At 34.9% G+C, this 23,161-nt stretch overlaps 1 long non-coding RNA gene across 2 annotated transcripts in view; it reads left to right on the plus strand.

Moving 5' to 3' along the window:
• The first annotated feature begins 452 nt into the window (after positions 1–452).
• Positions 453–23,161, plus strand: part of LOC105728793 (uncharacterized) — an 84,900-nt gene continuing 62,191 nt past the window's right edge. The window contains exons 1-5 of one of the 2 annotated variants that reach the window (XR_002479295.2): positions 453–554; positions 13,891–13,941; positions 16,932–17,023; positions 17,538–17,657; positions 19,651–19,807. This is a non-coding gene — a long non-coding RNA (uncharacterized LOC105728793). Of the gene's footprint in view, positions 555–12,494; positions 13,942–16,931; positions 17,024–17,537; positions 17,658–19,650; positions 19,808–23,161 lie in introns of those variants that run through there. The other variant, XR_002479294.2, reaches the window with a different exon arrangement.

Genomic DNA, 23,161 nt, shown 5'->3' on the forward strand with positions numbered 1-23,161 from the left:
CCAATGCCCAATTTTATTTTTATGATATTTTCATAAAGTACTATTTGAAAATATTTCTCTCATTTGTATAAGTTTCATGTTGGCTTATGAGAGAGTTGGTGTCTTAATTCAATGTGGTATATTCAAAGTTAGTTTAATAACAAGATGTAAAATGTTTGGGAAATTTTTCAGAAAAAATGCACTAGCCAACAAATGCAAGCATGTTTTGCTTATTTTCAATAATGAAATATGGGTGACATATTTATTACAGATTAAACACAGTCATCATCAGCACTCTTTTTGTTCAGTGTCAAACAAACCTTGATGTGTAAATAATGGGGTTATTCCATCTATCAAGTAGTGGTGTTCTTTCAGGCTTGTAATTATTAGCTTGAAAGGCATCAATAAGTTGGTAATTTTATTATGCATTGTTAGGTCTTTTTAAAGATTTATTTTCTGTCCAGCATCTTAAGAAGAGCAAAGAAATCCTGGTCTTCTTCAGTAATTGCAGTTTTATCGCTTTGCTAGTTTTAAATCCAGTCAATCAAAGATATCTTCAAGAAGAAAGAGAGAAAGTAAGTTATGTCCAAATTTGCTGTGTAAAAATTTCATTTAATTTGAAGAACTTCGAAGTCACGTATACTATGTCTGCAATGTTTTACTATCTAACTTTTCGAATTCAAAATAAAGATTAGCAAAGATAAAATGACCTCTTATCGAATAGAGTAAATGTCCACAATATGCTGAAGTAGAGAAACTAGGACATGTAGTTGCTTCCGTGGCTGTGCTGAGATGATATGGAATGACAGAGGGCGCTGGCGTGTTCTAATGATTGAGCAGTTTAGACTGTGACATGATCTAGGACCAACGCACTTCCATTTGCTTGTTTTATTGTCCACCAAAAAAAAAAAATACTTTCTTTGCTATTTTATTCTTTATGATTGACTTGCTCTAGTTTTATTCAGAATGAGTACTACATGGCAGGTACTCGGTCCTTAGCTACAACAGAAAACAAAAGAGACAAAACTTCCTGTTATTATAAGGCTTAGATATTAGTGAGGTAACATAAAAAAAATTAAAGTATATATACTTATAGAAAGAATGTTAGAACATTAAAGAGCTATGTGAAAAAGCAGAACAGGCTGAAAAGAATTAGGGGTATATGGGTAAGGGTGGTGTGAATAGATCCTGTTCAGAGGATAGCATTTGATAGGAGGCCAATATTTTCAGTGATGTTCACAGTGAAAATATTTTTTGTTGGTTTAACACATGACCTCAGTTATAATCAGGTTTATCACGTATCCACAAAGTAAAAATGAATCTATTATAATCTCAGAAATAATTTTCTTTTAAGCAGTGCGAGTTTCATTATTATCTCACCAATTATTTTCCTCTTTGACATTTTTTGTGCTGAAATTTGGTTTCAAATTTTTCATTATATTTTGAGAATTTTTTTTTTAGCAAAAAATATATAATGACTACATTGAGACAGTGAGTTTTATGGGAAAGCCACAGTATTTTAGTTAACTTCCAAGGTTGTCAAACTTCCTAGTAGTTGTCTGAGTGAAGGCCATACCAATGGTATCAGGATATCAGATTATTTTTCCTTGTTTGTTTTTGTTTTTGAGTTTATTTATTTATTTATTTATTTTAAGCCAACTATACTTTTGATGATACATAATAAAAATTGGGCTGTTGTCCATGGATTTCTACTAATTACAGTTTGCAGTTTAATTTCAGATAAATGTTAAAATGTGCTTCACAAAGATTAACTTATTTTTAATGAGACTTCTTAAAGAAATGCTAATAGATTCTAATCCCTGAACAAAAGGAAAGTTCAGGCCACCAAAATGGATAAAGTAGGCAAAATAGTAACTTTCAGATTTGTACTATTTATTTTGAATAGCTACTTGGATTATTAAAAAAAAATTTCTATATTCCCATTTACTTAATACAGTTTCTATGTGGCATTAAAAGTAATTTGTGACAGATATTTCCTCAGATAATTCAAGTCTAAGTGAGCACTGATACCAAAATAAACTCTAAGGTGAACTGGAAAATAGAGTATAGAAGGACTTATTCATTATTCTTTTATTCATTTGTTGAGTATATGTTATACTTAGGCTCTATAGGAGTCAAGGAGGGGCTAGATGAATGTGAGTGAGCAGAGATGGAGAGCAGAACATATTTTAGGTGCATGTGACTTTTCTGCAAAAGTACTGGGAAATAACATGAAGCATTTAAGGACATATCAGTAATTTGATGTATTTGGAACACAGGATTCCAAAAGGAGAGAATCAAAAGGAGAAATTGATAAGAAATTGATATAATAATTGTTATGCTAAAAATATTAGTTGACTAATATAGGGCTTTAGGCAGAGAAGAAATCTACTTTCACCCTTGACTTAGATATATAAGTCTGTCTGGGTGTCTGGCTGAAAATTGGGATATCAATTAATTAATCCTAATGGTTGATGAGAGATGTGACAGTGAGGGGTGAGGAAAATAAAATGGGTTCAAGAGATTTAAAAAATAAAGTCAGGAGGTCATGTATTGGTGAGAGATTAGACTCAAGAAGTGAGGGAATGGATACAGTAAAGTGTGTTTCCCACATGGGCAAGTGCATCCATTGTGGGGCCAGGTGCAAAGATAACAGCAAAACGTATTTGATAAGTAATAAATATAATGCATCCAGTTTGCAATATTCTCAGTTTGAGGTGCTTAGTGGTAAATCAGGCAGCTATATCTCAGAGAAAGTATATATAAATGTTGGTAACCAGATTAGAACTTGGAAATAATATATGGATTTGGAATAATTTGTACAATAACTAAAGTCAAGTGATGTATAATACCACCCAGAGAATGTTGCAAGGGAACACATACATTACATTAGAAGAGAAGTCAAGAAGGAGTCCTAATATGACATTAACTTTTACTAAGACTAGAAGAGTAGCCTAGAACAGAGATCGATAGGGAGAAATAGAATGGAAAGAGAAGCAGAACAGAGTCAGGTCCTATAATTTAATGGAGGAGAGAGTGTCAACAAAATGGACATGACTAGCAGTTCAAATGATACAAAGAATTTAAAAATGATGGTCACTAAACAGTATTCATTGTATGTTTCAACAAACAGATTATTTTTAACTTTTGCCAGATCAGCTGTATTGAAATTGAAATGGTCACAAGTTGAAGCATGAGTGAGAAGAATAGAGCAAAAACAGAGCAAACAGTCCAAGGTCCCAGAAATAATAGGAGGTGATAGGAACAGATTTTTAAATGGATGGTTTACCTTTATTAGGAGAATGTTCAAGAGAGGAAGGAAAGAAGTAAAGCTGAAACAGAGGCATGCATGTTCATAACAAAAGAGACAAGAAGTTAAAAGTCTTTCTCTCTGGTAACTTTTATTTTCTCTGTAAAGGAACAGGTAAGAATTTGTAAGGATAAATGAGAGAGACAGGCAAGATTTTGAAATAAACACTGTGAATAATGAAAAAGGAAGACTAGTGAAAGGATTTGAGGGGAAATATTAAGAATATTGGTTGGATGACAAAATCATTTAAAATAACATGGTCCAAACTGTTCCATTTTAGCATCTTTAGATTTTTTGGAATCAAGGAAAAATGTTACAATAATATTTTGGAGGTAATTGTGATTAGTGAACAGGATTTTGGTCTTTTCATGTTTATCCAACTAAGATATAACAATAAGAACATTTATTTTGATAAGTTTTAATAATATATGTCTATTTCAAGAGGGAGGTTGGCATATGTTTCTATACTCTTTCCCCACAAATTTCACTGTATCAACAGTAAAGATATTTAAAAATATCCGTAATAGCACATGGAATAAAAGAGGACTGACACAAGGACCAGATGCCATGATGGAATTCAGAAAACCTATGGGATTACATTGTTGGCTAAACCAGAGCAGAAGAAGCTGCACGGTGAGAGTGCCCAGATCAGGAAGCAGTGATAGATGGGTAGGGGGTGTGTACAGGGTTTCCTCTTGACAGAATGTCGGAGATCCTCTAAGTCTGGAACTGCATTTGGCACGTATAGAGTCTGAGGGAGGACTATGGTAACTAATCAGAAAGAGACTGGAGGAAAAGTGGGGCTGGGAGGATGGAGAGTAACCAGAGTGATTAAATCATGGTACAAAGACCAGCAGCTCTCCTCATCCCCTTCTCAGTTCCCTGCTATTAAATCAAGATGTGCTCCTTCTGAATCTGAGAAATCTATCTAAGAAAGATCAAGCCTTCCATTGTGCACATTGTTACCCAAGAATAAAGTGCTTTATATTTTTGCATTTGGAGATCACTTCTTGATGACACAAGCTAAAGTGAAGTGTAAGAGTTAACATATGTCACCACTCATGCCCACCTTACTGTCAGCTGTTTCATTCAGTGCAGAGACTTAAGAAAAAGTGGAGGAAAATTATGTAGCCACCAGTGTTATATCATGTAGTATTTTCATTAAATTCAAAAAGGCATTTGAAGAAATTCAACACCATAACAGAGGACCACATTAAGTAACAATTACTGTCCACTAGAGTAACGGAGGTGATGTAGGGAAAAGAACTTTAGAGTAACATTTAACTAGTTTACACAGAAATAGCCAAGATAATATTAAATCTATAAAAGACTTGTAAGGGGAAAGGGAAGTTTATAGTCAAAGTGTAACATTAAATAGTGATACTGTTTTGAGTGCTAAATGAAGTTACAGAAAAGAGAAACCACTATATTTTCAGATTATTTGGTAGTGTGTCAAAAATAAGATAAACTGATGGATGGATAGAGTGATGGAAAAATGAATAGATATACAAATAATGTAGAATGTAAGTAGTAGGTTGAGACATTCACCTTTGCTGTATCTTTGAAAATTGTCAAAATAAAAGTTGGCAGGGAGGTACTTTGTAACTTTTCCCAATACATCTATTTTCTTTCCCCTTAAATTTGAGCTGATCTTGTTACTTGCTTTCACCAAAGGAAGGAAAGTGACTGTGTGCCAGTTCTGAGCCTGGGTCTCGGGAGAATTACATGCTTCTACTCTCTTTCTTTGCAACTTACTTTTGCTTCCAGAACACATCAAGACTAGTCAGCTGGAAGAGGGAAGACCACATTGAGCAGGGCTGAATCATTCAGTCTGAGTAAACCTAGAGCAAGCAGCCTCCAGCTGACCAGGGAGTTGATTTAGACACATAAAACAAGCCCAGACAAGATCAGCAAAACCACTCAGCCAACTGGTAGATTTGTGAGACATAATAAATGGCTGTTGTTTCAAGCCACTAAGTTTTGAAGTGTCTTGCTTTCTAAAAAAAGAAAAAAGTGAAACCTCTAGACCTTAAAACGTGGAATATCTTCTTTGACCATTATAGGTTCATGAACCTGGGATTATATTTTGATCTCTATGGGCCTGATCACATTATTTGGTTCAGCAGAGAATAAACAACGCTACTTATTGATTCTCATTTACAATAACAGCCAAAGAGAAGACAGGTAGAAAAATGTAGATACAAGTAAAAGTAAATATTGCAAAATTTGACGATCTACATATATTAGAAGTTCCAATTAATATAATGGACTGAAAACACTGTAGCCTATTCTTTCTTTCTCAAGTCAGTGAAAATAAAGAAAGTAATTTTTAAAAATATATAATGCATTGAAAAATAAGAAAGTTTTCTCTACTAGAATTCATGATGGATAGCTGAAAAAATAAAATAATAACATAGAAAAAGAAAGTAATGGTTGTAAACATACATAGGAGAGGAAAGTAAAAAACGAGGCAGGAGCTACTTTGAACAGGAGGTTGTTCAAATCAATGGATAAGGCAATTGATTGTGGCAGCACAACAGTGGTAGCCAGGAAGTCTGCTGTTTCCTCTTCCACTGGGTATCAAACAGTAATCAAGGTATTTTTGTGTAGGAGCATAACTGGATGTGAGGTTAAAAAGTCAGCACAGTGTTTGAGATCACTTGTGATCCCAGAAGAAATAGAATTTTTATACACAATAAAATGCCCCCCACTTCCTTCAGTCCTACCATAGACAAACAGTAATGTAAACCTTCCTAGCTCTTTCTGTCCCTCCTATCAAGTTTTGCAGAGATAAAAAGGCATATTAGCATTCTAACTACAAATTGCCACCACCAAGAAGAATTACCAAATAACTGAGAAAAGATAATATCGTGAAAGAGACTCATACATTCAATAAATAGAATTACATTAAAAGCATGTTAGATTATATGAAAACTTCTTGGTTATAATGTTAGAATAGGTATAATTAATGTCCTCAGAAAGGTAAGTTACTGTATCCATAAGAATATTTTAAAAGATATTATTTGAAATTTAAAATTTAATGATTAGATTATTATATTAGTAGAAAAATAGACATTGCTAAAGAGCAGGTAGCATGCTGTAAGTTTATATTGCAATTTTTAGGACAGTAAGCTAAAATAGAGGTGAACATTTTAAGATAAAAGTTAATATACATGGAGGTAGGTGAGTCATTGAAACATTATTTATAGTGCTAGAAAAATAAAAGTGTTAAAAATAAGAATATAAAGGGTACTAAAAAATGCAATAACATTTATTAAAAGAGTTAAAGCACAGAATTTACCTATATGACATTATGAGAGGCATCCTGAAATCAAGTGAAACGGGGAGAGTGAATAAAGGTAAAAATCACATACAGGATGAGTGCTTACAAAAAGAAAAAAGACAAAGTATAACTCTAGATAAAGTGCTTTAAAAAGAATAAAATACATATATGTATTTTAGCAAGAAGGAAATTTATCAGGAAGATATGATAGTTATTAAACCATACACTATCCTACTTGTGAGGTATATAAAATAAAAATTGATAAAATCATATTGAGAAATTTAAACATAAATAACTATAGATAGAAACGCTTTTCTTGGAAAATTGATGAAAAGTACCAAAAAATGTAAATCTGTATAGGGTTTATGATAACAACCTTAATATAATAGATAGTGTAAAGTAAGTAAACTGTCCTAGAAGTGCATACACATTCTTTAGAGAAAACAAGAAAGAGTCATAGAAACAGAACTAGTATTGGCTCAGGGCATACAGATATATGTTTAATAAAAATAAAAATTAACTACATGTAGGCAAACTATTTAATCTTGTAATATTCCTAATATCCATGCTAATCCAGGTAATTAATTTAAACTAATATTGGTACACTTATTCCCTTTATAGAGATTGGTTTATGATTAGTTAAGTGAACTATACTAGTGCCTGAGCATAAAGTGAGGTGTTCTCAGAAAATTCCTGACAAGTTTGACATCTAGCCCTTAGCTAAGTGATAATGGCCTGTTCAAATACTTCCTTACCAAACCTGCCATGTTTTATTCTTTTGGACCATCTCTTGCCTCTATGATACCGTTTTTGGAATATGCGGAAAAGCTATTTTCCATGTATTACAAGTTTGAATGTTTAAGTGGTGATTTTGTGTGTGTGTGTGTGTGTGTGTGTGTGTGTGTGTTTTACCCCTTCTTTAGCTTTCTTCAGTCAGGTGTTATTAATTCACTGCTTTGTAGCTCACTTTTACCTTGACTCCTCTTCAATCCTACCCCAACCTCTATTACATATAAATGGAATGTCTTCACAGCTGTACCCTCATCTTATTTTTATAATGAAAAGTAGTACAGAGATAGTGCAACTTCTCTCAATAGTCTTAGATTTTGCCTTTCTAATTAAGAGGTATTTGATCAGCCATTTAGGGCAACAAATATTAATTCAGATAACCTCATCTCCCTTACTTCATATCATACCCAATTATAAGTTTTCTGAATTGCAGCTCTAAATATGAAAGTGAAAAGTAAGTTTTTTTGAAGAAAATCCTGGGAGAATATCTTCAGAACTTGCAATAGGCAAATGTTTGATAAATAGAACGTTAAAATGTCTAGATCATGAGATATTTTTTATAAATCAGGTGATATTGATATCAATAATTTAGCTTCATCAACAGTAACCATGAAAAGAGTGGTAATGTAACAGAGTTAGAGATCAATATTATAAATTTGATATATTCTGAATATAAGGCATTGGATGGATAGTGTAGTGTTTGGGAATCTAGATAAAATCCGTATATATCTACCAATTTTGTATTAGAATGAATTATATTAATACAGTTTCCTTTGGTGTTTTTATGCATGAATGTATCCAACATATCCAACCAATGTCTTATATTCAGAATATATCAAGAACTTTAACAAATTAACAGGAAACAGACAGATAACCCTATAGAAAAATTGGTAAATGACTTAACTAAGCACTTGACAAAAGAGATCACCAAACATTATTAAAATTTAATTTGTCGCAAACTCAACCCCCAATGTCATACCATTACGCATCTGCCAGAGCAGTTACTATTAAAAAGACAGACAATACCAACTGTTAGGGAAGATGAGGGATTACTGTAACTCTTACACAGTGTTAGTAAGAGTATAAGTTAGTAGTTGACACTCCCTATTAAAGCTGAATATATGCATATCTTATTACAAAGCAACTATACCTCTAAGTATATAGCAACAGTTATGTTTACTAAAAAACACATACATGTATTTTTGATAGTGCTTTTCATGATAGTCACACACTGTGGACCAGCCAAATGGTTTTGACTGGATCAAAACATTATAATATGCTCACACAATGGAACACTATTTAGAGTTGGATGTGCATAAACTAAAACAGCAACAATATGGATATCACAAATAACATTTTGAGCAAGAGTACAGAAAATGTATATCTTCCATGTAGAGTTGAAAACAAAAAACATTAGTCTATGATGTTAGAGGTCAGAATAGTGTTTACTCTTCTGGGGGTTGTTATTTTGAATTGAAGGACTACAGGACACTTTTAGATGCTGAAAGTATCCTGTTATCTTTATCTAGATGCTTAATCCATGAGTGTGTTTAGATGAAGGCTATCATTTGTAACTTTTGACTTGTACATTTTTGTGTTTGTTATAATGCAATAAAATATAAAAAGAAGGAAGAAGAGAAAGAAAGAAAGGAAATAAGGAAGAAGTGATGAAAGATACATTCATGCATAAAAACACCAAAGGAAACTGTATTAATATAATTCATACTCTTACAAAATTGGTAGATATATGTGGATTTTATCTAGATTCTCAAACACTCCACTACAATCGTAATAGCATATTTAATATATAAAAATTTGGGTTTACTCAGCCGGGTACAGTGGCTTATGCCTGTAATCTCAGCACTTTGGGAAGCCAAGGTGGATGGATCACGAGGTCAGGAGTTCGAGACCAGCCTGACTAACATGGTGAAACCTCATCTCTACTAAAAATACAAAAATTAGCCATGCGTGGTGCGCCTGTAATCCCAGCTACTCAGGAGGCTGAGGCAGGAAGTTGCAGTGAGTTGAGATCATGTCACTGCACTCCAGCCTAAGTAACAGAGCAAGACTCTGTCTCAAAAAAAAAAAAACGGTGGTGGGGGAGTTACTCAAATTTTATCAAAAACAAACAGCATTATAAAGTAGTAAAGAGCTCTCCTTGAAAATGCTTTTTCCCTATTAAAGCAAATATAACAAAAACAAGTTAGTATAGTTTTATTTGCAAATAGTATTGACCTATGATAATTATTTAAATATATTTACACACTTAAATTTTTTAACATTTGTTTTTAACAGTCACACAGTTAACACTTGATTGTTCGCACCATTTTCTTTGTCTGTCAGGTTAAAATATATAAACTTAAATGTATTATTATTCTTCTCTCACTAGTCCTTAGTCATTTTTAAACCCTTTGTCCTTATCAATTCACAAAGTGAAAACATTAAAAATGTTTTTACTGAATTGTTGTCCCAAAACAAAAACAAATATGATACATAGATTACTAATCAAAATTGTAAATTTGCTAGGGAGTGAAAATGCATTCTCATGTTAAAAATTATTTCATTGGTCTCTGCCTCTGTTAAGTAAAACTTTGAGAGATAAGGAAAGCTGTTGTCTAGATCCTCATTTCCTCAAATGTCAATTCAATTTGCAGAAGCTTAAAGAGAGAAAGCAAAGTATTCTGCTGCAATTCTTTATGAACTGTGTCAAACTGTATAACTGCTAATTTTCTCGAACAGAAGAAACTAATTTTACAGTCTCTTTTAGAGAACAGAAATTTCTTTCTTCTTGACATTAGCATAGTTTCTCACCATGCGGTGCCTAACAGGCGAATGCAGCAACATTATTTTATTTTCTTTATCAGTTTATTTTGCTTTCTTATAACCTAAATTTTGTAGAACTCAAAACTTTCTATGGCTTACTGTCTTACAAAGATCCAAGTTATTAAAGCCGATGCCAAAAGAAAAATAGATATTTATCCCAGACTTCAATTGTGTTCATCACATTAGTGAACATTTACTTAAAAATATACCTCAATTAAAAGAAAATGATCCTAATGCAAATCATGTTTTTAACAATTTGTTTTTTGGAAGCAAGTTAATACTAGAGGGTTAGCATATCTTCCAACTTTTAGTAAAAGAGTAAGCTATGGATAACTATGGTTCACGTACTTAGAAGATCATTCTCAGGTATTATTATACTATATGTGTCAGCAATATTTGATGCATACAATGACTTCTCGCTGGAAGCACTTTTCTCACTGGGGTGCTAAAACATGTGATCTGTTTTCCTTCTTTATCACTGGACTCCTCTCATTCTCTTATCAAATTTCTTCTTTCCAGCTTTTAAATCTTCTCTGTCTATATCAATTACCTAGGTGTCCTCATCCACTCTTATGGTTTCAAGCATTTAAATATTCCTAAGCTCCAAAGTTATATCTAAAATTGAGTACCTTTCCCCTATTCTTTATCGTTGATGAATTTACTTAGATATGTAATAGATATATGAAACTTAAGTCTGAATTGAACCATTTTTCTTGCTTTCACTATCTTGGTTTAAACTTGCAAAATCTTTCATCAGCAATTTTGCACCTGCCTCCTAACTGGCTTGTTTCACTATGTCTGACTTCATCTTCCACTACTCTTGGTCACGCTACTCAAGCCATATGTTTTCCATTGTTTTTCTTTAAAAAATCTAATTCATGTTTCTTCCAAATTTTACACTAGTTATTCTACCTGAAACATGCTTCCATAGCTCTCTTCATGGAACTCTCCCTGTGCTCTTGCAAGCCTTTTCTAAAATGCCAAATTTTTCATTAAGCTTATCCTGACTACTTTATGTAAATTGCAAACTTCCCAAACCCAACCTCACACCCCCAATTTCGATTTTATGCTCTAATTTTTTCCAGAGCTTTACTACCTACTCTGCATTATATTATTTACCCATTGTGCTTCCTGTTTCCATCTACTAGCATGTAAGCCCAATATAGATTTGCATCTGTTTTGTTCCCAGAATCTATTCCAATGCTAGACACATATTAGTAGCTCAAGTAATAATTGCTGAATTAATGAATGAAGAATGTATTTTCTGGTCAGCTTGAAGACTTTGTTAGCCACAAAATATTGACTTGAAATTACTCATTTATAAAGATCCCAAATTTATATTTAGCTACCATTGTTAGGGTAGGGATGCTATTTAGTGGTATTGTTCATAAGCATAATGACATACCTATAAATAAATAAATAAAGATATCTTCTCATCTTAATTCTAACCAGAATATGGTCCTATCTGTCAAAATGAGTTTAAATTATGTTTTATTTAACATGTAAACTGAACACATATATTTCACATTACTCTTTCACAAAAATATTGTATTAAAATCACTCTGTGTGTGTGTGTGTGTGTGTGTGTGTATGTATATGTATATATATATCTATAAGTTGGCTCATTGCAACCTCCGCCTCGCTGTTAGAGTGATTCTCCTACTTCAGCCTCCCGAGTAGCTGGGATTGCAGGCGTGGGCCACCACGCCCAGCTAATTTTTGTATTTTTAGTAGAGACAGGATTTCACCATCTTGGCCAGTCTTGATCTCTTAACCTAGTGATCTGCCTGTCTGGGGCTCCCAAAGTGCTGGAATTACAAGCATGAGCCACCTTGTCCAGCCAGTTTTTTTTGATAACAATTTATATCTTTCCCATATCCAATCCAAAATACATTAATTTAGTAAGAATATCATATTTTTCATAGTTTTGAGATACATCAAAGTTGTATTCTTTTTTTTTTTTGAGATGGAGTCTTGCTCTGTTGCCCAGTCTAAGTGCAGTGACATGATGTTGGCTCACTGCAAAGTCTGCCTCCTAGGTTCAAGCAATTCTCCTGTCTCAGCCTCCCAAGAATTTTTTTAATGGCATTCATACTGTAAATAAAAAGTAAAAATATCTCTATCTACACATGATATAATCTTGTATGTAGAAAAAGCCAAGTAGTCCACACAAAATCTATTAGAGCTATTAAACAAATTTGACACACAATTGCATATAACACACACAAAAATAATAAAAAAAAATATGAAAAGCATATAATTAACACAATTGCATATAACACAAATATATGTATATAAAACTTTCACACACACACACACATACATTTTTTAATTGAGACAGAGTCTCACTCTGTTGCCCAGACTGGAATGCATGATCTTGGCTCTCTGCAACTTCTGCTTCCTGGGTTCAAGTGATAATTCTCTGCCTCAGCCTCCTGAGTAGTTGGGCTTATAGGCGCCTGCCACCACACTGGCTAATTTTTGTATTTTTTTAATAGAAATGGGGTTTAACTTCTTTTTTTTTTTTGAGATTCAGTTTCACTCTTGTTGCCTAGGCTAGAGTGCAATGGCATGATCTCAGCTCACCACAACCTCAGCTTTGTGGGTTCAAGTGATTAAGTGATTTTCCTGCCTCAGCCTCCCGAGTAGCCTGAATTCCAGGCATGCGCCACCACGCCTGGCTAATTTTGTATTTTTAGTAGAGATGGGGTTTCTCTATGTTGGTCAGGCTGGTCTCGATCTCTCAACCTCAGGTAATCCACCGGCCTCAGCCTCCCAAAGTGCTGGGATTACAGGCGTCAGCCATTGTGTGCAGCCAAGATAGGGTATATATATATATATATAAATTGTTTGTTTGTTTGTTTGTTTGTTAACTTTCCCCCAACCCTTGCCCTTGGCAAACTGAAAAGATACGAGTTCTTGATAAGCTTAATTCACTCTATAATTATATCATTTCTAAACAAGAATGTCAGTGCATAATAAAGTCTTCAGCAATGAGAGATTACATCTCTATACTTTTTAATTTTGTGACAACATGATAAGTTTCACAGTTTCATCTTATTTTTTAAAAATTCAGTGAAGTGTGTTCACAAACCCTCAAATGTGTCTTATTTTCTGTGAACACTTTGGTTTGGTTCATTTCCTTTGGCAATTACATTAACACTTAATAAAATGCAGATTATGAATAAGTATTCAAAATGGTAATTTTCAAAAAGATTGTGTGTACGAGGTGGAACAAACACTAAAGGTAAGAGAATGGACTCTAATGAGTACTTCAAGATATGTGATAATGTGTAAATTGTTTAATGGGTATCTTTCCATGTAAATTAAATTCTATTCTTAACGAATTTCTTCTCTGGAGTATTTTGCTATCATTTACTAACTATTTTGAGAGGCCTGTCAATGTGTTGTAAAATGGAATAAAAGGTTTTGTTAGAAAAGATGACATCAAATAACTCTTCAAGGATTATATTTGCAGAAGAGCAATTCATGGAAAAATTCAGATCCATCAATTTCCTATAAGAAGTAAATGATTCATTTGCATTGTTTGTTACATAGTAAGTAAATAAAGCTATTTTTCTGCGAAGTAAGACCCATTCATGGCATGCTATTTTAATTCTATTATTTTGCTTCTTGAATTCAAATAAAATTGCACAAAACTTACTTAGCTTTATTATCTCCTTTATTGTCTGAAATAATGTTACAGCTTATGAACCTTCCTTTGGGAATCTGTGAGCCCTTCATGGATGAGTACTGAGTAAGTCTGAATTACTGTGTATCTTATTTAAGGATAAAAACTACTAGAAAGTAAAAAAAAAAATGATAATGCTTTTACCAGTTGAGGGGTCTATTTCTATCTTCTCATCTTCTATAAATTATGGAGCATTCATCAAATTTCCTGTACATGTTATTTTATACTTTCATATACTTATGCTACTCTAAAAACGCCTTAAAAATCAGTAAGTTTAAGTAATCTGATAGTCACATTTTAACCTCTATATAGCAAACTGAACAAACTTCAAATATTTCATATATACATGATTTGTACCTCCCATAACAAGTATTGTGATCTGAGTCATATCAACTTGAAGATATTAGATATCATTTTCAAAAAGTGCAGAAATGGACCAAGTATACTCAAGTCTCAGACTGACCTAGTTATTTAATTGGCCATAATTTTTCAGTATTCATTTGACCAGGAAGACTATGAGAAGCAGAGATGGTTATGAAGCTAGAAACCTCTACTCCCAGAATATACAAGAAGTCTGATGAGAATACAGTGAAAGTACTTTGGGTCTTTTCATTTGTCATGTGTACTTCTCTTGTTTTGTCATATTCGTTTCTGTCTATAAAATACATTTTCCTTTTCCAGCCTATATGACTGTAACTTGATCCCAATTTTACATGTGCCAATTTGTTATTCTCAATTCAAATTTCTGGATTTTTTTTATTTTTAGTAGAGACAGGGTTTCTCCATGTTGGTCAAGCTGGTCTTGAACTCTCGACCTCAGGTGATACGCCCGCCTCAGCCTCCCAAAGTGCTGGGATTACAGGCGTGAGCCACTGTGCCCACATGGCACACATATTCTTCCTGGTCAAGTGAATACTGCATGTGCTAGTGGTGTCCAGTGGCCATGCAGGATGGGACTGAATCGAATCTGCTGCTCAGCCCCAAAGCAGCCTTGAGGGTCCAGGCCCCACACTGCCTGCTGGCCAGCTAACATAGTTCGGCTCTGTGTCCCCACACAAATCTAATCTTGAATTGTAATAATCCCCATGTGTCATGGGAGGGGCCCACTGGGAGGTAATCGAATCATGGGGGAGAGTTTTCCTGTGCTGTTCTTGTGATAGTGAATAAATCTTGCAAGATCTGATGGTTTTATAAAGTGGAAATCCCCAGCACATGTATTCTTGCCTGCCACCATGTAAGACGTGCCTTTACTCTTCCTTGGTCTTCTGCCATGAAAATGAGGCCTTGCCAGTCATGTGGAACTGTGGGTCCGTTAAACCTCTTTCTTTTATAAATTTCCCAGTCTTGGGTATGTCTTTATTAGCAGCATGAGAATGGACTAATGCACCATTGTTTCCTGCCATGTACCCAAAGAGTCTTCCCCTCTTCCATCTGAGGGGTCCACACTGGGTCTTGGTCTGAGCCCAGGGAAGAAACAGCAGTTAAAAGTTTCTCTCCCTGTTGGAGAAACCTATTTGCATAAGAATAAGAGATTTCTTCTCCGGGCATATTTTTCTTTTCTCCATCCTGTCAGCTGTAAACACAGCTCTGTATTTAAACTGTTTTTTTTTTTTTTAAATTCCTTTTCTCCACCATGTCAGCAGTTAACATAGACCTGCATTTAAGCTTTTTTTCTTTTCACCAGGTCAGGAGTTAACTTTTATGCCGGAGGCGCTGTTTTTTTCTCTTATAAGACATTTTACTAGGCAGGGACCCCAATTCATAAGGCACCCTTTTTCCTCCCTTATTGGAGAAGTACTCAATTTCACAGCTTTACTTTAACTTTCAGCTTATGAGAAGGAGTCCATGCAATCCCTTGAGACACATTTTTGTCCCAAACTAAATTCCAAGTTTCCGAATTCAAAAGTTACTGACAGCAGAGGAAATAGGGCATGTGTGCATGAGATCAGATTGTCCCACTCCCTAGACCCCCTGTAAACAGAGTTGAAAACTGCTTTGACAGAGAGGTGGCACTCTGTCATGGTCACCAGGAATCAATGATATAAGGACAGAAGAAAGAAAGAGGGACACCTCACTTCCTCTCCTTCATATATCCTGGGTATTTGCTAGGAAAAGAAAGGAACCAGGGACATCTTGCTCCTCTCTTTCTACATGAGTAGCCGTTCATCTTCAGGCTGCATGTCTTTCAAATGCATCCTGAGTTCTTTGAAGAAATGCCTTCTTTTTCTTTTTTCCTCCTCTGTCCTCTCTTCACAGATGCATGGTTGTGTCCCCATGCTGCAGGACACTTCCCTCAGATGTATCCTTGAAACTGGGAAAAGTTAATTTCCCAAGTCTTAAACTGCTTGGCTTGGGATTGAGCACAGGGGGAGGGAGTGAATTCTAACATGTTGGCAAAAAGGTAAGAGTTTTTAGTTTTTGGTTTTTGAGACAGAGTCTTGTTCTGTCACCAGTCTGGAGTGCTATGGCACGATCTCAACTCACTGCAACTTCTGACTCCCTGGTTCAAGTGATTCTACTGCCTCAGCCTCCCGAGTAGCTGGGATTATAGGCAGGCACCACTACACCTGGCTAATTTTTGCATTTTTAGAAAAGACAGGGTTTAACTATGTTGGGCAGGATGGTCTTGATCTCCTGACCTCATGATCCATCCACCTCAGCCTCCCAAAGTGCTGGGATTATAGGCATGAGCCACCGTGCCCAGCCAGTAATTTTTTTTTTTCTTTTTACCAGTCAGGCTTTTGGACTCCCTTTCCCTGTTCCAACTAGTTTAGGGAATGATGAGGATCACCATTTATAGCCTCTGTAAAGTTATAATTATGAAAAAGAATTCGTGAGGTTAGTCTTAAGCTGTAGCCAATCTTGTGTGCTTTTCATGTCTCTCTGTATGGTCTGGTCAAAAGTGGGGTACCTTAGGATAAGATGAGGGCTTGAAATTCACAGGCCCACTTTTCAAGCCAGCTCAGAAAACTGGTCAGTGGTAAACTTTGCTTTATGTCCTCCATCTTGTTTTATGTCCTTGTGAGCGGCTGTGCTAAAGAAACTTCTCTCCCCAGGTCTGCTTGGGGAGCGGTTTCAGGTGCAGGAATTTCCCAGCTCCGGCCTTAGGCAGCTAAGGCTCTTTGAGCAACTCCTCCACGTGTATCAGGTAAAATTCTTTGTCTAATCTTCTCAACCGGAAAGCCAGGTGGGGCTCTTTTGTCCCAAATTCCCGCTGAAAGCTCTGGGAGGAGGAGGGGGCTCCGTAACTCAGGGTTGTAGAACAAGTAGCCAATCTGATATCAGAGTCAAAGATCAATCACTCCAGAGGCAGTTTGAAAGAACTCCTCTCATTGGATGAGAACATGAATGGGGAGGGAATAATTCAAGGATTAAAACTTCAGCTGCTCCTGCCTGAATGGATTTCCCTCTCTGAGTTCCCCGACCACAGTAGCATGGGAGCTGTTTCTTTCTCTCTCTCTTTCCTCTCTCTCCTCTCTCTCCTCCTCTCCCTCTCTCCTCTCTCTCCTCTCTCTCTCCTCTCTCTCTCTCTTTCTCCTCTCTCTCTCTCTCTCTCGTTTTTCTCTTCTTAGATCTTGTTTGGCTAGACAAAGTTTTTTTTCTCAGTAGACTAAATTATTTTTCTCCAATTGGCCTTGCCACTCTTGATGAATACATGAAAGGCCCTAAGATAATTTCTGTTGGCCTGGGACTCCTTGCGAAGAAACAACAGGAGCCATGAATTCCATTTTGAGAGAAACTTCTGTTTTCCTCGTGGAACCCCAGGAATTAAGAGTGGATAGGTACGTCTCAAAATCTGGTTTTGTCTTCCAGCTATATTTGTTTATTAGTGCCTAGAAACTGCATGTTTCCCTAGCCCTGCTCTTAAAGGATCCCACTTAGAGGCCAATAGGCCAACTAAGAGATTGGCGATCAGAAAGTCTTATAACTACTGGATCTGTTTCTGTTTGTGTGGTTATATATGTGTTGTATGTGATGTCTATAATAAAAGAATGCTCTAATTAATTAGTGTACAGGAAAATAAACACTTAGATCAAATTTTTTGAAGAAAAAAGCTGTAATGCCTTTTAGTTCATTTGACTTTAATCTTTGCAAATTAAAAGAGTCTTAAAGATTACTGGTAAAATGCAAATGTCATTAAAATGTAAATAGGTGATCTAAATTATGCAGGTCAGATACTAGGTTTGCTCAATGTTTTAAGGCTGTGGACTGCTTTTTTCTTTGTCTTTGAGAACTGTTCAACTTGCCTACTTTACAACTTGCTCAGGCCTAGGGACACAGGCCTTAATCTTAGTAAATAATTATTAATCATATAAACTTAATAGATGATTATAAGAAGACATAGAAATGTGAAATTTGCCTATGGTTAGAGACTTGTTCTAAATAGACAAAATAAAGCTAAAGGTTTAAGCAAGTTGTGGAAGGCTTGCAAAAATTAATTTTGCAAAAGAAATTCTGTGTGCAAACATTGACTAAATTCAAAAAGGTAATATATGCTTTTGCAACAAATTGAGCATTGAAATAAAACTACAACAAGTTTCCCTTAAGACAGTAATCTGCTCTTTAGCAAAATTTGTAAAGAGTTATAAAAGGTTATAAGTATCTTACCTCATTGTCAAACTGGTTAAGATTAGATAGAATTGTCTACAAGGTTTCATTAGAAAATTGGGGTTGACATTAATAGTTAACTAATGTGAAAGTAAAATTTGGCTTTCTCTTGTACAAGATTTTCATCTAATAGTAAAGGATAATGAAAGATTTCCATTTGCCTTGCATATAGGCTGCCAAGGGAAAAAGAGAAGGCAGGAGATGACAAATTGTTTGGAAAGCTAAGTCTTCCCTCTTAATAGGTAAAGATTTTTGCCTTGTTTTAAAATTTCTGAGTCATCATTTTGGCAAAATAAATAAGTTATGGTAATCTGGAATTTTATTTCATAACATCAAGTGTTTCAAACCTCTAACATTTAACAGCCTTCCACCATTCAAATTTCTGCCTCAAGATTGTCTCTCCTGACTTCTAGCTTTTAGATGCTACAGAGTCCCTAGAGCATCCAGAAGAGAGTTAAACAGGATTATTCAACGTATTTAGGTTCGTGGTATTGCAAAAATGATGTTTAATCTTCTTCAGGTTATATTTTAGGGAATAATATTAATATATGTTCCAAAACTGTATGGGATTACTAAAATTGTAATGTCTGAGTATATGCTATCAGTCGCAGTTAAGGTTATTTTGTTAAGTAGTGTAAACCACAGAGATAACCAAATTTGTCAGTCATGTTTTTGACAGTAACTATCCTGAACATTTTGTTATTCACAGACAGTTGTCATCTTGCTTTGATCCTCTTCAAAAGATGGTTTATAAAGAGCTATAGAACTTTGACAGGTGCTCTTAAATGCAGGTTTCTGATAACTTTGGAGATTGTGATGTTGAAATAAAGGAAAAATGTGTAGGACTCATGAAGATCTAAAATGTTCCCAAATATTGAGCAAAACAAGAGTTAACTGAATGGATGGAACTAATAGATAACTGAAGTAATCTTTTTTGACTTTTGCCGGTCTTAGTTTTGCTTTTCAGAGTAAAGGAGACTTATTTAGATCTATTTATGATCTTTAATAATTGAGTAAGTTGTGTTCCAGTGAACAAAATTTGGAGCATATTTGTTTCTCCTTCTGCCTGGCTTCTCCAAAATTTGGAAACTATTTGTGGGTATTCTTGACTTGTGGCAATATAGTTGTTTGCATCCCTGTAATAAGAATTCATTTTCTTTTCAACAGGGCAGAGTTGGAGAAACTGTTTTACCAACGTTTTGACTGGAAGGGTATGCTTCCCTTTAAGGAATCAAGCTCAACTTGCAAAGCCAATAAAAGCTCCTTGGGAAAACTGGCTTCATACCTTGTCTACACAGTCCCCCTACAGTGCTTCTAAACTGTGGTGAGTAAAGAATGTCACTTTCTCTCAGGCACCAAAACCCAATATTCTTGGGACCTCAAGAAAAGAGGAGTTTACCCAACTCTCAGGTATGTGATGGTACAAACCCATGGCAAGGCTCGGGTTTAGTAAGCCCTATCTGAGATTCATTGTGGAAAAGAATTCCATCAAAGCCAATATAAGAAGCCTATGTAAAAATAATTTTTCTTCCTGCACTTTATGCAAATAATCAGACCAAGTATAAGACTAAAGTCTATTTTGCAAACAACTCAGTCTTATCATGATTGACTTTTAACAAAAAGCCAATTATGAAGAGAGACAAATTATATTTCAAAACGTACACATTTGTCATTAAATTAGTTGCTTTTATTCTCATTAGTTGCTTTTAAGTTTCTTGCCTACACTTTAGACTACTGCTGATTATTCCTGTGAACCAACCAGAAATCTTTAGCTGCAGCTCAAAAGGAACAAAAGAAATTAGTGATGTAAAAATCTGGATTAATATTTTAATTCTGAGTAATTATCCTGTGAATCCTGCCAGGTAATGGGAGTAAATAGGGTGCTTATAACCCAGAGGTTTCCTTTTTAGAAAAATAAGACCAAGGGAGGTAACCAGAGCCAAGATCCATGCACTGAAATGTTAGCAAGCTCAGCTGTAGTTCCTAGTTCCTAGTTCTTGCCAGTATTCACTGGTGCAAGCTTCCAACTTAATTGTCTATGTCTGCAGCTCAACTTTACAGGCTGCTCATTATTAGAAAATGATTTGGGGCTGCTTTTCATTAAAAAGAAAAGCCTTATTGAGGGCTCTCATACCCTTACTCTCTGTTTAAGTGATTTCTTCTTAACTTCTATACCACTATAGAAAGCAAAAATAATAGTCTTGGAAATCAGCATAGTCATAAATTAGAATGTGGCTAGACATGGTGATTGATTAGAGCAGGAGGCAGCTACTGTGGTGATTTTTTTTTTTGTCCTTTTATTTGTATAAATTTATGGAAAATTTTGTTACATGTATATAATGCACAGTGATAAAATCAGCATACTCAGGGTGTCTATCAACCAAGTAATATATTTATGTTAAGTATAGTCATCCTACTCTGCTATCAAATGTTGCATTTATTCCTTTCAACTTACTGTATGTTTGAACACTTTAACTCACTTCTTTCTATAAAAAATTTTAAACAAACTGGGCACAGTGGCTCATGCCTGTAATCCCAGCACTTTGGGAGGCCGAGGTGGGTGGATCATGAGATCAGGAGTTTGAGACCAGCCTGGCAAAGATGGTGAAACCCCGTCTCTACTAAAAATTAGCTATGTGCTGTGGAGGGCACTTGTAATCCTAGCTACTTGGGAGGCTGAGGCAGGAGAATCACTTGAACCCGGGAGGCAGAGGTTGCAGTGAGCCGAGACTGCACCACTGCACTATAGCCTGGGTGACAGAGCAAGACTGCATTTCAGTAATAATAATGATAATGATAATAATAATAATAATTTGAACAAATGGAGGAAGAGAATGTTCTGTTTCTTGATTAGGCAATGGTATATGGGTATTCACATGATTTATTGAGTCATACATTTTTTTTTATACCTTTCTGTATCTGTATTTTCATGATACATTAAATAAGAACTCTTAGATAATACATTTACATACATAAATTTTATGAGTATAGATATAGATATATGCACATGAAACTGATATTCATTAATAAAGCAGACTTAGAGAAGTTTGGTAAAGTTTTTCTTTTTTTATCCCTCTGCCATTTAACTTGCTACAAAAAATATGATTACTCTTAAGCATGTAAAAGAAAAATGTTATGAAGTGAAAGTAATATGATAATTAGTGCATTAAGACTAAACTGAAAGAGGTAAATTGCTTTTAAAGGTCACACTTAGAAGACAGAAAATCTTTGAAAATCTACCTCCATTCAATCGACCGTTTGTTCCATATATGTGGAACTCACCAATATTATATTAAAGATGCATGCATTCTGTTACCATAGAAGAAGAAAATAGTAATGAGATAATATGAAATAGATGAAGACCTCCTTAAATATTGGACTTGCATTAACATAAATTTGAAATTGAAGCATTTTTCAATATGGTATACTTAAAGGTTAATATAAAATAATTTAAAATAGATATCACAGTATAAGAAAAAGTAAAGGGCTAGAACATTTTCAGCAATTATAAATTAAAGTTCACATTTTTATAATTATTAGCTTTTTAAAAATGCACTATTCATTTGAAATCTGTCCTGTAAATTTAAGATATTTAAGAAGAATCTAAACTTAAGTTTTGTAATGACAAAATTGCTTCAAGCCTGCTGCGTTTTTCAGTTGCAATGAAATACATTCAAATGCTACTTAGCATATTAAATGGCAGATTACTTTGCTATATATTTAGTGTTATACCAGCTTGAGAAAAAATTTTGTAAATATTTAAAAACTAGAAACAAAGGATTGGTATGCTACTTCCTTTTCTTCTCTTCTACATGCCTCAATAATTCATGTTCTTGACTCTTTAAATTGGTTTGTCTTCGTAAGTTTGTTATGTGGAAAAAGGAAGGAGACAGTTTTGCTGATAAAAATGAGAGCACTTCCTTTCAACTTAGTTAAGCTGCATTAGCCAGAAAGGCTAAGGCCAGGAGTTCTAAACTGAATAAAGAAAAGTGACCTCAGAGTAAAGGCAGCCCACTAAGATACTCCCTGTGTGTAGAATGCTAACTAGAGGCATGTTCAGCCTAAATCTGTAACTTCTGTCTGAGACTCTCTCCTGCCTTCTCTTACTCTCTGGCAATTTTTTTCCACTCAATAGTGACATTGTTAACATAGAGCAAAATAATATAATGCTTAGTAAATCACTCAGTAAATATTTTTTCAGATGTACTTACAAATTTTGTGGAGGTGGAGTAAATAATTCATATAGTAGCTATAATTTTATTAAGTAAATGTACAATAAATGTCTTCTTTTTTTTTTTTTTTTTTTTGAGACGGAGTCTTGCTCTCTGGCCCAGGCTGGAGTGCAGGGGCACAATTTTGGCTCACTGCAACCTCTGCTGCCCAGGTTCAAGTGATTCTCCTGCCTCAGCCTCTCAAGTAGCTGGGATTAGAGGTGCCTGCCACCACGCCTGGCTAATTTTTGTACTTTTAGTAGAGACGAGGTTTCACCATCTTGGCCAGGCTGGTCTTGAACTCCTGACCTCGTTCAGACCAAACTGCTGGGATTACAGGCGTGAGCCATTGTGCTCAACCAATAAATTTATTTGATAAAAAATAGCATTTGCCTCCTTTGTGGTATAGAATGCATTTAAATCATAATATAAACAATAACTACACTTAGATGTCAAAATACCCTTCA

The sequence above is a fragment of the Aotus nancymaae genome, unplaced genomic scaffold (genome assembly GCF_030222135.1).
Source record: "Aotus nancymaae isolate 86718 unplaced genomic scaffold, 86718_ANA_hifiasm-v0.15.2.pri h1tg000062l, whole genome shotgun sequence".
NCBI lineage: Eukaryota > Metazoa > Chordata > Mammalia > Primates > Aotidae > Aotus > Aotus nancymaae.